Source organism: Papio anubis, chromosome 1 (genome assembly GCF_008728515.1).
Source record: "Papio anubis isolate 15944 chromosome 1, Panubis1.0, whole genome shotgun sequence".
In the NCBI taxonomy this organism is placed as follows: domain Eukaryota; kingdom Metazoa; phylum Chordata; class Mammalia; order Primates; family Cercopithecidae; genus Papio; species Papio anubis.
Genome location: NC_044976.1, coordinates 160,270,276 through 160,283,610, shown reverse-complemented (window position 1 = coordinate 160,283,610; position 13,335 = coordinate 160,270,276). Strand labels below are relative to the sequence as shown.

At 47.8% G+C, this 13,335-nt stretch overlaps 1 protein-coding gene across 2 annotated transcripts in view; it reads right to left on the bottom strand.

The window, feature by feature from the left end:
• The window catches only part of CSRP1 (cysteine and glycine rich protein 1), a 63,345-nt gene that overhangs the window by 24,899 nt on the left and 25,111 nt on the right, over nt 1–13,335 (bottom strand). The gene's annotated exons all lie outside the window — the stretch shown is intronic.

Sequence of the window (13,335 nt, the reverse complement as noted above, 5' to 3'; positions counted from 1 at the left end):
CGCCCTGTCGCCGCCACCGCGGAAAACGTCTTGCACGTGCGAGGGACATTTCGGGGGTTTCCTGTCGGTCAGGTGAGAAGGCGGAGATGTGACCTTAGAGATCAGACCCATGATAAACTTGGGCCCCTAACGAAAGGGGTGTCCCGAATTTACATGCCCTGGTGCCAGAGGGTAAGGGACACATCTTGGGCGCCAGGGTAAGACAGACCCTTCCAAGGCAGGTCTGATTCCGCCCATCCACTCACTAGCTGGGCCCTGGGCCTAGACAGCCCCTCTGGGTTCAGGGTCATCTGTGAACGACCTGTAATCTACAGGGATGTGAGGGGTAAAAGGAGATCCTGTAGGACCCGCGACCTTCAGCAGCACCCGGCATGTAATAGACAGTCAATAAATGTAACTCCCCCCTCCAACAGCTCTTGCCGCTCAGTTTTTCCCAGTCTTCCCTGCTACCCCAAGGACAACACCTGGGAAAAGGTGTTCTCCCCCAAAAGCAGCAGTTCTGAAAAGTGGGTACCTCCACAGAGGGGCTCCACCCTTCAGTAGGACAGACACAGGCTCAGGCCACTCAAGCTGCCCCTGGGGCAGTTTCCAGGGAGCATTCTGTCCCCACCTCCTCACCCAGTCCCCAGCCCTTCCTGAGTGCCCTGTGCAGGCGTTTCAGGGGGCAGAGACGCTCACAGCCTCCAGAGGTGCTGCCTGGGTGGGAGGAGAGCCCTCACCCCTTTCCTGAATGGGAAACAGCCCAGAAACCCAATGTTCTAGACAGAGCAGGAGCTCCCCAGGAGCCTCTGGCAGGGAGGGACTAGGTAGGAAAGGAGAGCCAGATGTGGAGCGAGGCATCATTTTCTTTTCCTCCTCCCGGCCCCACTCTGTCCTGCGGTGCAACAAGCAAGGAGCATTGCCCTTTTTGGGAACTTGTGAATTTGGATTTGGGGGAACATGAAGAATCTGCAAGAGAAAATGATGTTTCCAGGAATAGGAGGAGTAAAGAAGGAGTGACAGCCTCGGGAAACAAAGCCCTGTCTTGTAGTTTGTAGGTTTTTGTGAACTTGGTATGCTTTATTTCTAAGACCAAAGAAAATCAAGAGCTGGTGTTGTCTTATTCTCTCAGATTGGATTCCATTAATTTCAGGGTGCAGACTGTGATGGGAAATAAACCGCACTCAGATCTGGGATGTACACTTCAGTGTGATTGCGAATGTTGTGTGGGGTGTCTCTGTGTGTAACTTTCTACTGTATTCCAGAGCATGCTTAGAAGGAACTTCTGCAGCCTCCTAATGCCCATAGCAGTTCACTGCGGGAGGCCCTGGAGGGTTTGCTAGGCAGCTGGTCACCCTATACCCCAGGTGGCCTATAGATGCAGCTGCTACGTCTTCCACCCTGGGCAGGTGTCAAGGGTTCAGGTCCCAACCAGCTTCACTTAAAGCCCTGGTTTGCTGAATCAACTTTTTGCCAGGAATAAAGTGAAGCATCTTATGATCTAGAAAATGAAGTATTTGGCCAGGCACTGTGGCTCACGCCTGTAATCCCAGCACTTTAGGAGGTCCAGGAAGGCAGATTGCTTAAACCCAGGAGTTTGAGACCTGGGTTTACCCTGTTTCTACAAAAACCTGTTTTGCACAAAAAATTTTTAAACCCTGTTTCTACAAAAAATTTTTAAAAATTAGCCAGGCATAGTGGTGTGTGCCTGTAATCCAAGCTACTCAAGAGGCTGAGGTGGAAGGATCACTTGAACTTGGGAGGCAGAGGTTGCAGTGAGCCAAGATTGCACCCCTGCACTCCAGCCTGGGCGACAGAGCAAGCGTGTGCCTCAAAAATAAAAAATAAAAAAAGTGTTTATCTAGGTTTTTCTTGCTTTCAACCCTAAGTAACATGTTTCCTTTGGCCAGGTCCATCCTATAAACAAAGCCCTCCAAGATTAAAATGTCTATAAGCACACAACAAGAGTTTCTTGCAGATTGGGCCATCTTCATCTGACCCAACCAAGATGTAGGAAGAGAAACCAGAAGAATTTCTAGTCACGGCTGCACTGACCAAACAATAGTTAAACAGGTACATTAAACTGCAGAACTACTGTCAGTGTCAGACACCGAGGGCTTCCGCCCAAAGATGGCGATCCCGTGGGATTTCCCCCTCTCCTTTCAATTCTCAGTATCTTGGAGAGATGAGCCTCGGAGTTTTGCCCAGGATTTTACAAAAGGGCAAACTCCTACATTTCCTTCTTTGGTCTGGGTTTGTCCTCTCTGGAGTCGTGGGACTGTTTATAAATTTCCCTGTGAGGACATGCCAACCTGTGCTGTGAAATGGCTTTAGGGTAGATCCAGGAAAAGAAGAGCAGTTACTGCAGTCACACTTGGATTTCTCCCAGATCTTAAAGCAACTTGTAAACAGAGTGGTTGTACAATGTGTCATCTAAACCAGAATACTTTGGATAGTAAGTGGTATGTGGTAGTATTCATAACTACACTAAGGCAACAGGACTATCTCAGGCAGTCCAGGGCAGATGGTCACCCCGCTTGTCCACCCAAAGACTGTCAGGGCACATGTCTTAGGAGCTGTCTATGCAGAGCTACAGATAAAGCAAGCCAAGTGGGACCTGCCTTGTCTGGTGTTTTTCCAGAACCTCACACCTTCTGATTATATTGTTCTCCCAGCCTGCTGCCAGTTACTTGGGCTTGGTCTTAGATAGCACGTTTGCAGATAAAGAAGACTTGAGGGATGAGGAAGGGCTCTGGGAATGAGTTGAGTCAAAGGTGATGCTGGGGTTACCCACTATGCAAACAGGCACAAGCCTGATGTTGAAATCACAGAAAAACCAGTAAACATCTTCAATACTTGGGACATCCTTAAGGCAGAGATTCTCATTCTGGCTGACCTTATTTATATAACCATATCTAGACTGGCCCCAGCCAGCCAGCAGCACCCACATCTGCAGAGACAATGCAGTCAGAGCTCATCACCAAGAGATTATCTGCTGGGGGTTCTAGAAGGAGTCTTGACACACTTAGGGGCTTGCCTGCTTCTCAGGACTCTCACAAATGTCTAACCTTTTCAGTATCTTTATGTCCTCTCTGTGCACTCTATTTCCCAACACCTCTGGGTTGGTAGTTGATGGCTGCTGGGGATGAAGTGGGGCCTGTTACAGCAGGAAGTAGGGCCCCTGACCTCCAGCTTCCAACTTTCTCTGCCTCTTCCTCTGGCATCTTTTCTTCTCTTTCCTCCCTCATCAGCATCCTGATGCTACACCTTCATTCTCCTCTCCTGTGGTGAAACCTTTCTTTTCCACATTGATCCCAAAGGAGGGGGACCTGGTGTGAGGCTGATGAAAGTGTAAGGAAATGTGGCTGACTTAGTAGTTCTGCCCATCATGCCAGAGAGCTTAGAGATCCAGTCTAGACCAGAGATCTTCTTGTCCATCCTTTCATCCATCTGTCCATCCATCCGTTCATTCATTCACCCATCCATCCACTTGTTCACCCATCTGTCTGTCCATCCATCCATCCATCCACCTGTTCATCCATGTATCCATCCACCCATTCACTCAGCAGACATTTATTGGAGCCCCACTCTGTGCTGGTCTCTAGGTTCTAGGAATATAAGGAAGACTATAACTTGGATCGTGACCTCAAGAAGTTTACTCATCTAATGGGTAAACTAATATCAGGGCCCCAAAGTCTTTCATGGGCATGAAGGAAGGGATATAGGGGACAGTGAGTAACAAAGGATGAATGCTTAATTCTTTTTCCCTGGGGGAGAGCCTGGGGTCAGGAAAGATGATTAAGAGCTGTCCAGGAAGCAAGAAGAAGGGGCAAGATCTTGGAACAGCATTGTTCAACCAGAGAATGGCAAGTTTATCAGCCAAGCTGACGTCTGAGATGAAAGACAGGATTCTGAGAGAGATGGACCTGTTGGGTAGGCAGAGACCAGAAGAACATGGCAGACATTATACACCACTTGAAGTGGGTGGACTGTCCTGAGAGCAGTGGGAGTATTGGAGGACCTTAAGTAGGGAAGCGACATGATCAGTTTGAAAAAAGTTCTAGGAAGATAGCGATGACTCCCTTTGAGGTGAGAGGAGAGCCAGGAGCACCTACCAGAAGATTATTGCAATAGTCCAAGGAAGAGGTGATGACTGGCCGTAGCCCTGAGGATGGAAAGTGAGGGATGGATTTGGGGGTTATTGAGGAGGCAGAATCTGCCAGACTTGATAAACAATTTTCTTCTGGGGGTGGGGTGCAGCAGAAAGGGAGGGAGGAGTCAGGGATGCCTCCTTGTTTCTAGGCTGGGCAACTCACCAAGTTAGGGAATTCAGAACCAGCTGCAGGTTAGGGGGCAAGAAGGGATAATGAACTTAGTTTCGTTGGATTTGAGATGCTTGTGGAACATCCAAGTGAAACTGTCCAGTGGACAATTGAACACAGAGCAAAAGAGGGGCCAGGGCTGGTGAAAGAGATTTTGGGGTCTTCAGTCAAGAGAGGGCTTATAAAAAGGAGCAGGCTCAGAACCCCAAGAAACACCCTTTGAGGGTAACCGAGAGCCCACAGAGGAAACTGAGAAGGAATGATGAAGGATGTAGGAGAAACTCATGGCATGGAGGTCAAGGGCGAGAGAGCTTCAAGGAGGAAGGACCCTTGGGAGCCTTCCCCAGGCATCTTCACACCTGGAAAGTGTGGAGATGCCTGGGGAAGAAAATGAATGGAGTCGCCAGGCAGGCATAGTGGCTCACACTTGTAACCCCAGCACTTTAGGAAGCTGAGGTGGATCACTTGAGCCCAGGAGTTGGAGACCAACCTGGGTATAACCCCATCTCTACAAAAAAAAAAAAAAATATATATATATATATATATATATATATACACACACGAAATTTATCTGGACATGGTGGTGCACACCTGTAGTCCCAGCTACGTGGGAGGCTGAGGTGGGAGCATTGCTTAGGCCCAGGAGGTGAAGGCTGATCCTGCCACAGCCTGGGCAACAGTGAGATCCTGTCTCAAGAGAAAATAACATGAAAGGAGTCAAGAAAGGCAAGGGATGGCAGGTTACGGCGTTTATTTAGTACTTCTTACTAAAGGAGTACAAATCCCTTTTATATCAAACCATTTGGTATTCCTCTTCCGTACATCCTAGAAAATGTGTGACATGTTCCCCAAGTTCTTCTTGAAGGGATTGAGGATTTTGTACAGCTAAATAAATAAATTTGGGGGATATGAAGGCTCAGAGAGTAAAGACCTCACTGCACAGAGGAGAATGTTTTTCTACAGACATCAGTGTTCACACTTCCCATGGGGTATTCAAAGCCATATCATAGCTGAAATGGACCCCAGCGTAAAGCAAGACCCCTTAGATCACCAGGGACAGCTATGCTTTAAAGGATCCAGCCCTAAGGTGGGCGTGGTGGCTCATGCCTGTAATCCCAGCACTTTGGAAGGCCGAGGCGGGTGGATCACGAGGTCAGGAATTCAAGACCAGCCTGGCCAAGATGGTGAAACCCCGTCTCTACTAAAAATACAAAAATTAGCTAGGTGTGGTGGCGGGCATCTGTAATCCCAGCTACTTGGGAGGCTGAGGCAGAGAATCGCTTGAACCCAGGAGGCAGAGGTTGCAGTGAGCCAGGATTGCGGCACTGCACTCCAGCCTGGGCAACAGAGCAAGACTCTATCTCAAAAAAAAAAAAAAAAAAAAAAAGATCCAGCCCTAAACTTGCAGTTTGAGTCTCAGCTCTATGATTTAAAGTCTTAGTCATCTATGGTTTAAAATACTATTGATGGCCTGGCGCAGTGGCTCATGCCTTAATCCCAGTACTTTGGGAGGCCAAGGCCAGTGGATCACTTGAGGTCAGGAGTTCGAGACCAGCCTGGTCAACATGGTGAAACCCCATCTCTACTAAAAATACAAAAATTAGCCAGGCGTGGTGGCATGTGCCTGTAATCCCAGCTATTGTGGAAGCTGAGACAAGAGAATTGCTTGAATCCGGGAGGCAGAGGTTGCAGTGAGCTGAGATCCAGCCACTACACTCCAGCCTGGGTGGCAGAGTGAAACTGTGTCTCAAAAAAACAAAAAACAAATAAAATACTGTTGATAATGAGGAATAATTATAATTATTAAGCATTTACTACCTGTCAGGTACTTTACACAATAGTCCCCTTTAATCTTTGTAGTAGCTGTATGAAGTAAGGACTATTTTTACCCCCTGCTTTGCATGTGAGGAGACCAGGGCTTACGGCAGTAACGAACTTAGTAGTTGTGTGACCATGGCCTAGACCTCAGCTTTCCTCATGGGTAAAATGGGAGGTTGGACTAACTCAGTATTCTCAAAAATTTCCACTGAGGTACCTCTGACAGCAAAGAAATGGATGTGATAACCACAGTGTTGTCAGAATCAGTCCATTCCCAGTCCTGGAAGTCTTGGGGTTTATTGTAAAAATGTATTTGAATTTTGCATTCTCCTTGGCACATAACTGTATTTGTCTTCATAAAAAGATAATGTTTGAAATGACTCACTGGCCAGGCACAGTGGCTCACACCTGTAATCCCAACCCTCTGGAAGGCCAAGGCAGGTGGATCATTTGAGTCCAGGAGTTTGAGAACAAGTTTGGCAACACAGTAAAACCCCGTCTCTACAAAATATACAAAAATTAGCTGGACGTGCAGCATGCCTGTAGTCGCAGCTACTAGGGAGGCTGAGGTGGGAGGATTGCTTGAGCCCAGGAGGCAGAGGTTGCAGTGAGCCGAGATCATGCCACTGTACTCCAGCCTGGGTGATAAAGTGAGACCCTGTCTGAAAAAATAAATGAATGAATAAATAAAAATAAAATTACTGACTGTTCAGAGAAATGGAGTTCCTAGGAAATGTATCGTGCTTGGTGGTAGTATCTCTGTGGGCCCCTGGGAATATGACTAGGCCCGCCTACCCATGTAAGTGATCTGCAAGGCTCTCCCTGGCTCTGGCGCTGTTCTGCTGTGCCTAGGCTGTGATGAGGCAAGTCAAAGGGGGCTTGTGGAATAAGGCCCAGCATTTGCTTTCAGTCCCTGTATTCATGTTTTCTAAGGAGGTTTCCTAGAATCTCCCAGGGTGTGCTGGAGAAATGAGCTTGGCAGCCAGAAGCAAATGAAAATCGGAAAAGGCAGTGTATACATGTGGTAAAAATAAAATGCTTGGAGGCAAGAAAAGGGGAAATCCATTTAGAAAGGAACAAAATAAAAACTCCAGGGGGTTCCTGATCCAGAAACCTCTTCTGATTTTCAAGCTGAAATTTACACTGTGAAGCACAAAGAATGTTCCAGGGGAGCTTGAAAGGTGATTCAGAAATGCACTGGAGTGGCTCAGGGTTGGGTCCTTAAGGACACTGTGAAACAGTCTAGATAGGTTTTTTAATGACCACTTCCTCTTCCCCTCCACTTGGCCTGAACTTGATGTAAGGTCACTTCCCTCCTCCTCCCTCTGCAGCCACTGCCTCTGTCCCAAACAGGCAAAACTGTGGAGTGACTCTCACAGCCAAAGTGTGGGGAGGGGAAAGCAGGAGGAGCTGGGGACTCAGGGCAGGAGCAGGGAGCAGGGAGCTCCTGGGCAGCTGGCTGTGCATGGCTCCACTATTCTGAGCCTGACACGCCCTAGGGAAGTGCAGGCACAGGGAGCTGGCTGAAGGCTCAGGATAGGCTTTTCTGACAGGCCCAGTTCCAATCACGCCAGCTCCTAATCTCCCAATCAGTTTGCTTTCCTCCTGCTTTAAAATCTCTTTCTCCCTGTTCTCCTGGTCTTTAGCCACACCACCTTCACTGCTCTGATCTTATCTATGATCACCTGGCCTATCTACTTAAAGCAGTGAAGTAGACTGAAAATAACCAGACTTTCAGCAAAACTTTTTTTTTTTTTTGAGACAGAGTCTCGGTCTGTTGCCCAGGTGCCCAATCTCCACCTCCCAGGGTCAAGCGATTGTCCTGCCTCAGCCTCCCAGCCTGGGACTACAGGCATGCGCCACCACACCCAGTTAATTTTTGTATTTTTAGTAGAAACCCCCCAACATGGGGTTTCACCACGTTGGCCAGGCTGGTCTCAAACTCCTGGCCTCAGGTGATCCGCCCACCTCGGCCTCCCAAAGTGCTGGGATTACAAGCGGGAGCCACCGCACCCGGCCTTGGCAAGACTCTTGACACCTGTCTTCCATCAGGGTCGATTATATTAAATTACACTGACAGAAGAAAGGATTGGATGACTTTTGAAGAACTATTTCAACCCAAAGACAAGCTAAAGAAACATTGAGTTGGCCGGGCGCAGTGGCTCCCGCCTGTAATCCTAGCACTTTGGGAGGCCGAGGCAGGTGAATCACGAGGTCAGGAGATGGAGACCATCCTGGCTAACACGGTGAAACCCTGTCTCTACTAAAAATACGAAAAATTAGCCGGGCGTGGTGGCGGGCGCCTGTGGTCCCAGCTACTCGGGAGGCTGAGGCAGGAGAATGGCGTGAACCCGGGAGGCGGAGCTTGCAGTGAGCCGAGATCGCACCACTGCACTCCAGCCTGGGCGGCAGAGCGAGACTCCGTCTCAAAAAAAAAAAAATAATAATAATAAAGAAACATTGAGTTCACCAAACTGGAAGGTCTTGGAGGGCAGGAATTGTAGCTTACCCTCCTTTGTAGCTCACACAGAGCCTTACATGGAGTAGGTGCTCAGTATTTTATGAATGTGTGCGTGGATAAAACCAGTTTGCATGAAACCACGAATAAGCTTGCCACCTGCTGGTGAACTTGTGAAAGACACCTCGCAGCGCCTCAGCTCCCCCAAGTGGCCATACACTGTAATCTTAAGAAAACCCTTAGCTTGGACAATCCTTTCTTTCCAAGAAGCACTTTGTTACAGGAAGGGGGTCCCAATCCAGACCCCAAGAGAGCGTTCTTGTATCTCACGCAAGAAAGAATTCAGGGCAAGTCCATAGAGTAAAGTGAAAGCAAGTTTATTAGGAAAGTAAAGGAATGAAAGAACGGCTACTCCGTAGACAGAGCAGACCTGAAGGCTGCTGGTTGCCCATTTTTATGCTTATTTCTTGATTATGTGCTAAACAAGGGGTGGATTATTCATGCCTCCCCTTTTAAACCACATAAGGTAACTTCCTGATGTTGCCATGGCATTTGTAAACTGTCATGGCACTGGTAGGAGTGTAGCAATGAGGATGACCAGAGGTCACTCTCGTCACCATCTTGGTTTTGGTGCGTTTTGGCCCTCTTCTTTACTGCAGCCTGTTTTATCAACAAGGTCTTTATGACGTGTATCTTGTGCCAACCTCCTATCTCATCCTGTGACTTAGAATGCCTTAACCGTCTGGGAATGCAGCCCAGTAGGTCTCAGCCTTATTTTACCCAGCCCCTACACAAGATGGAGTTGCTCTGGCTCCAACACCTCTGACAACTTGATACTTGTTAATAAATCCTTTTGACTCTAACTCATGATCCTACATTCTTAGCAGAGAAGCCAAAAATGTCCTAGGACACTAGTCAGAGAAAAAGGCCTTTGAAAGCCATGGAAACTGTTTTGCAACTCAGGACCCTCTCTTCTCCACTGGTAGGTGTTCTCTCCCCAAGATCCCTTTCCCTATCCTTCACACATCCAGACAGAGAAAGCCTGTATTGAGCACCCACTATGTGCCAAGCATTGGGCTAGGTGCCGAGAGATATGAATGGAGACTTTACAAGGACGGGAGAGATCAAGTGTGCACCCAGATGTGGGAGAGGAGACCGGTATAGGAAGAGCACCGGGAGTTCAGACAGGGAGAGAACGCCATTGTGGGGATTAGCGAAGGCTTACATGGGAGGTGACAGGCTAATGAGCTGGGCCACAAAGGGCAGTTAGGCTCATAATGTATGGAGATGGACAGCATTCTGGTTACCTGTTGCTGGGCAACGAACCACCCCAATCTTGGCAGTGTAACAGAGCAGTCATTTGTCTTTCTCTCTCATGGTTCTAGGGTTTTACCAAGCTCAGCTGATTGTTCTTGCTGGGATTTCTCCTGTGATTACAGTCAGATGAGAGCTGGCTGGATTCTTCACAGAGTCTGCCTTACTCCTGTGGCTGTAGGCTGATGCTTACTCCTCAGCTGAGGCTGTTAGCCAGAATCCCTACATGTGATCTCTCCATGGGGCCTGGACTCTCTCACAGCATGGTGGCTGGTTGCAAGGACAAGCATCCCAAGAGAGAGCAGGAGAAAGTTGTCTCGCCTTTTGAAAACTGGCCTCAAAAGGCCCGTAGCAGATCCTCCCTTGTGCTCCACTAGTTGAGACAGTCACGAAGCCCCACCCAGTTTCCAAGAAGGGGACAGAGACGCCATTTCCTGATGTGTGAGTGGCAAGGCTCTGGAAGAGCATGTGGAATGGAAAGCATTTGAGGAAAATACAACTTGCTGTCAGGAAGGTCATTTCAGGCAGAGATCTTCATTGATGGTACCTTCGGAAATGTATTTTTAGGAAAGAAAGCAGTTTTTACAGACTTGGCATTGCTAAGGGAAACATAAGGTTTTAGAAGTATTTACTGAGCCATCTTCACTAAGAGAAGATGCTAAGGAAGAGGGAGATGCCTTTTGAAGTAGACTCCAAGGGGGAAACAGGAGGCTGGGATGGATGGCAGCTCACAGCTGGCAAAGGCAGTGGACTAGCAATGATGGGTGAAAGCCTACCAAGACTGATTCTTAGAGAGGGAAGAATTGACTTTGTGTTCTTATAGCAAGTGGCCAGGAATAACCAGAGGCTATGTCCAAGCTGAGACCTCAAAAACAGTAGTAGGCAGGGTCCAAACCAGAAAGCAACAGTTAACAAAAACTGTATTGCAGCAAGAGAGATAAGATAAGCACACAAGTGTAACTGCCCAACGGATTCACCTTGCCTGCTGCCTAGACAGAGCCGATTTATCAAGACAGGAGAATAGCGATGGAGAAAGAGTAATTCACGCAGACCCGGCTGTGCAGGAGACCGGAGTTTTATTATTACTCAAATCAGTCTCTCCGAGCATTCGGGGATCAGAGTTTTAATTTGGCAAGTAGGGGCTTGGGAAGTGGGGAGTGCTAATTGCTCAGCTTGGAGATGGAATCATAGAGGGTTGAAGTGAAGGGGTGGCCTGCCCCTCCACACCTGTGGGCGTTTCTCATCAGGTGGAACGAGAGACTTAAGAAAATAAAGAGACACAAAGACAAAGTAAGTGGGCCCAGGGGACCTGTGCTCAGCATACAGAGGACCCACGCCGGCACCGGTTTCTGAGTTCCCTCAGTATTTATTGATCATTATCTTTACCATCTTGGAAAAGGGGAAGTGGCGGGACAATAGGGTCATAGTAGGGAGAAGGTCAGCAGAAAGACATGTGAATAAAGATCTCTGTGACATGAATCAGTTTAAGGAAAAGTGCTATGCTTTGATGTGCATATGTAAACATCTCCATAAACATTTTCAGTGCATAAAGGGCAGCCTTGCCACTAGTACATCCCACCTCCAGCCCTAAGGCGGTTTTCTCCTGTCTCAGTAAATAGAACATACAATCAGGTTTTACACCGAGAAGTTCCATTGCCCAGGGACTTGCCCAGGGATGGGCAGGAGACAGATGTCTTTCTCTATCTCAGCTGCCAAGAGGCTTTCTTTCCTTTTTTACTAGTCCTCCTCAGCACAGACCCTTTATGGGTGTCGGGCTGGGGGATCAGGTCTTTCCCTTCCCACGAGGCCATATTTCAGACTCTCACACGGGGAGAAACCTTGAACAATACCTAACTTTCCTAGGCAGAGGTCCCTGCAGCTTTCCCCAGTGTTTGTGTCCCCGGGTACTTGAGATTAAGAGAATGGTGATGACTTTTCAGAAGCATACTGCCTTCAGGCACTTGTTTAACAAAGCACACCCTGCACAGCCCCAGATCCATTAAACCTTGAGTCACCACAGCACGTGTCTCTCGCAAGGACAGGGTTGGGGGTAGGGTCACAGATTAACAGCATCTCAAATACAGAACAAAATGGAGTCTCTTATGTCTACTTCTTTCTATATAGACACAGTAACAGTCTGATCTCTCTTTCTTTTGGATCAGAGTTTTAATTTGGCAAGTAGGGGCTTGGGAAGTGGGGAGTCCTAACTGCTCAGCTTGGAGATGGAATCATAGAGGGTTGAAGTGAGTTTTTTGTGCTATTTTCTGTTCCTGGGTGGGAGGGCAGAACTGGTTGAGCCAGATTATGGTTCTGGGTTGTGTCAGCTGATCCACCCAGAGTGTAGGGTCTGCAAGATATCTCAAGCACTGATCTTAGGCTTACAACAGTGATGTTATCCCTAGGAGCAATTTAAGGAGGTTCAGATTCTTGGAGTCAGAGACTGCATGACCCCTAAACTGTCATTTCGAATCGTGTAGCTAATTTGTTAGCCCCGCAAAGGCAGACTGGTCCCCAGGCAAGAAGAGGGTCTTTTCGGGAAAGGGCTATTATTAATTTTGTTTCAGAGTAAAATCATGAACTGAATTCCTTCCCAAAGTTATTTCCACCTACGCCCAGGAATGAACAAGGACAGTTTAAAGGTTAGAAGCAAAATGGTTAGGTCTGATTTCTTTCACTGTCATAATTTCCTCAGTTATAATTTTGTAAAAGCGATTTCACAAGCAACCACAAGACATAGCAGCTATCATTTGGAGATAATACAGGGAGGCAGGGAGCAGTCATCATGCATGAGCAAGAGCTGGGTCAGAGATAAGACACAGCCCCAGGTTAGAAGGCAGCTTCACACTGAGATGAATAGGGAGTGAAATCAAGGACCACAGCAGAGGTTGATGGCCCCAGGCTCTTGATGGCACCATGACCTGAATGTCCAGGATCTTCCCTGTCAACCACCAACTTTATAGGAAAGGGTACACGAGCCAGCAATAATGGTGGTCAGGCTTGGCTGTGTGGGAAATAGGGAGTTTGCCCACCTGGCAGCTGCTGAGTGTCTCAGTAATGAGCTTCCAGCTACACAATGTCTGGACCCTGAGACCCAAAAAGGAAGGAGACTTGGCTTCCTTCACTATGGGCATTCTGTGACCCACCCTGGCGATGAGAAGGACTAAAGAGCTACAAGATATTAAATCTACATTGTGTGTTTCACTTGCTTATGAGCACTGGAGCTCCGTCACCTGAGCCCCCACTAAGTGCAGATGTATGTGACTTTAGAAAGGTTAGATTTACTCTTCATAGCTCAGGGTATACAGAAGTGGTCCCAATAAAAGTTTCCTTTGCTACAGGGGGCTGAGGACAATCATGAGGTTGTGAACTCTTTGAGGACAGGATTAGATCTCGGTCAATATCTGTATGCTCAGTGCCTAGGATAGCATCTAGTTCATGGAAGGA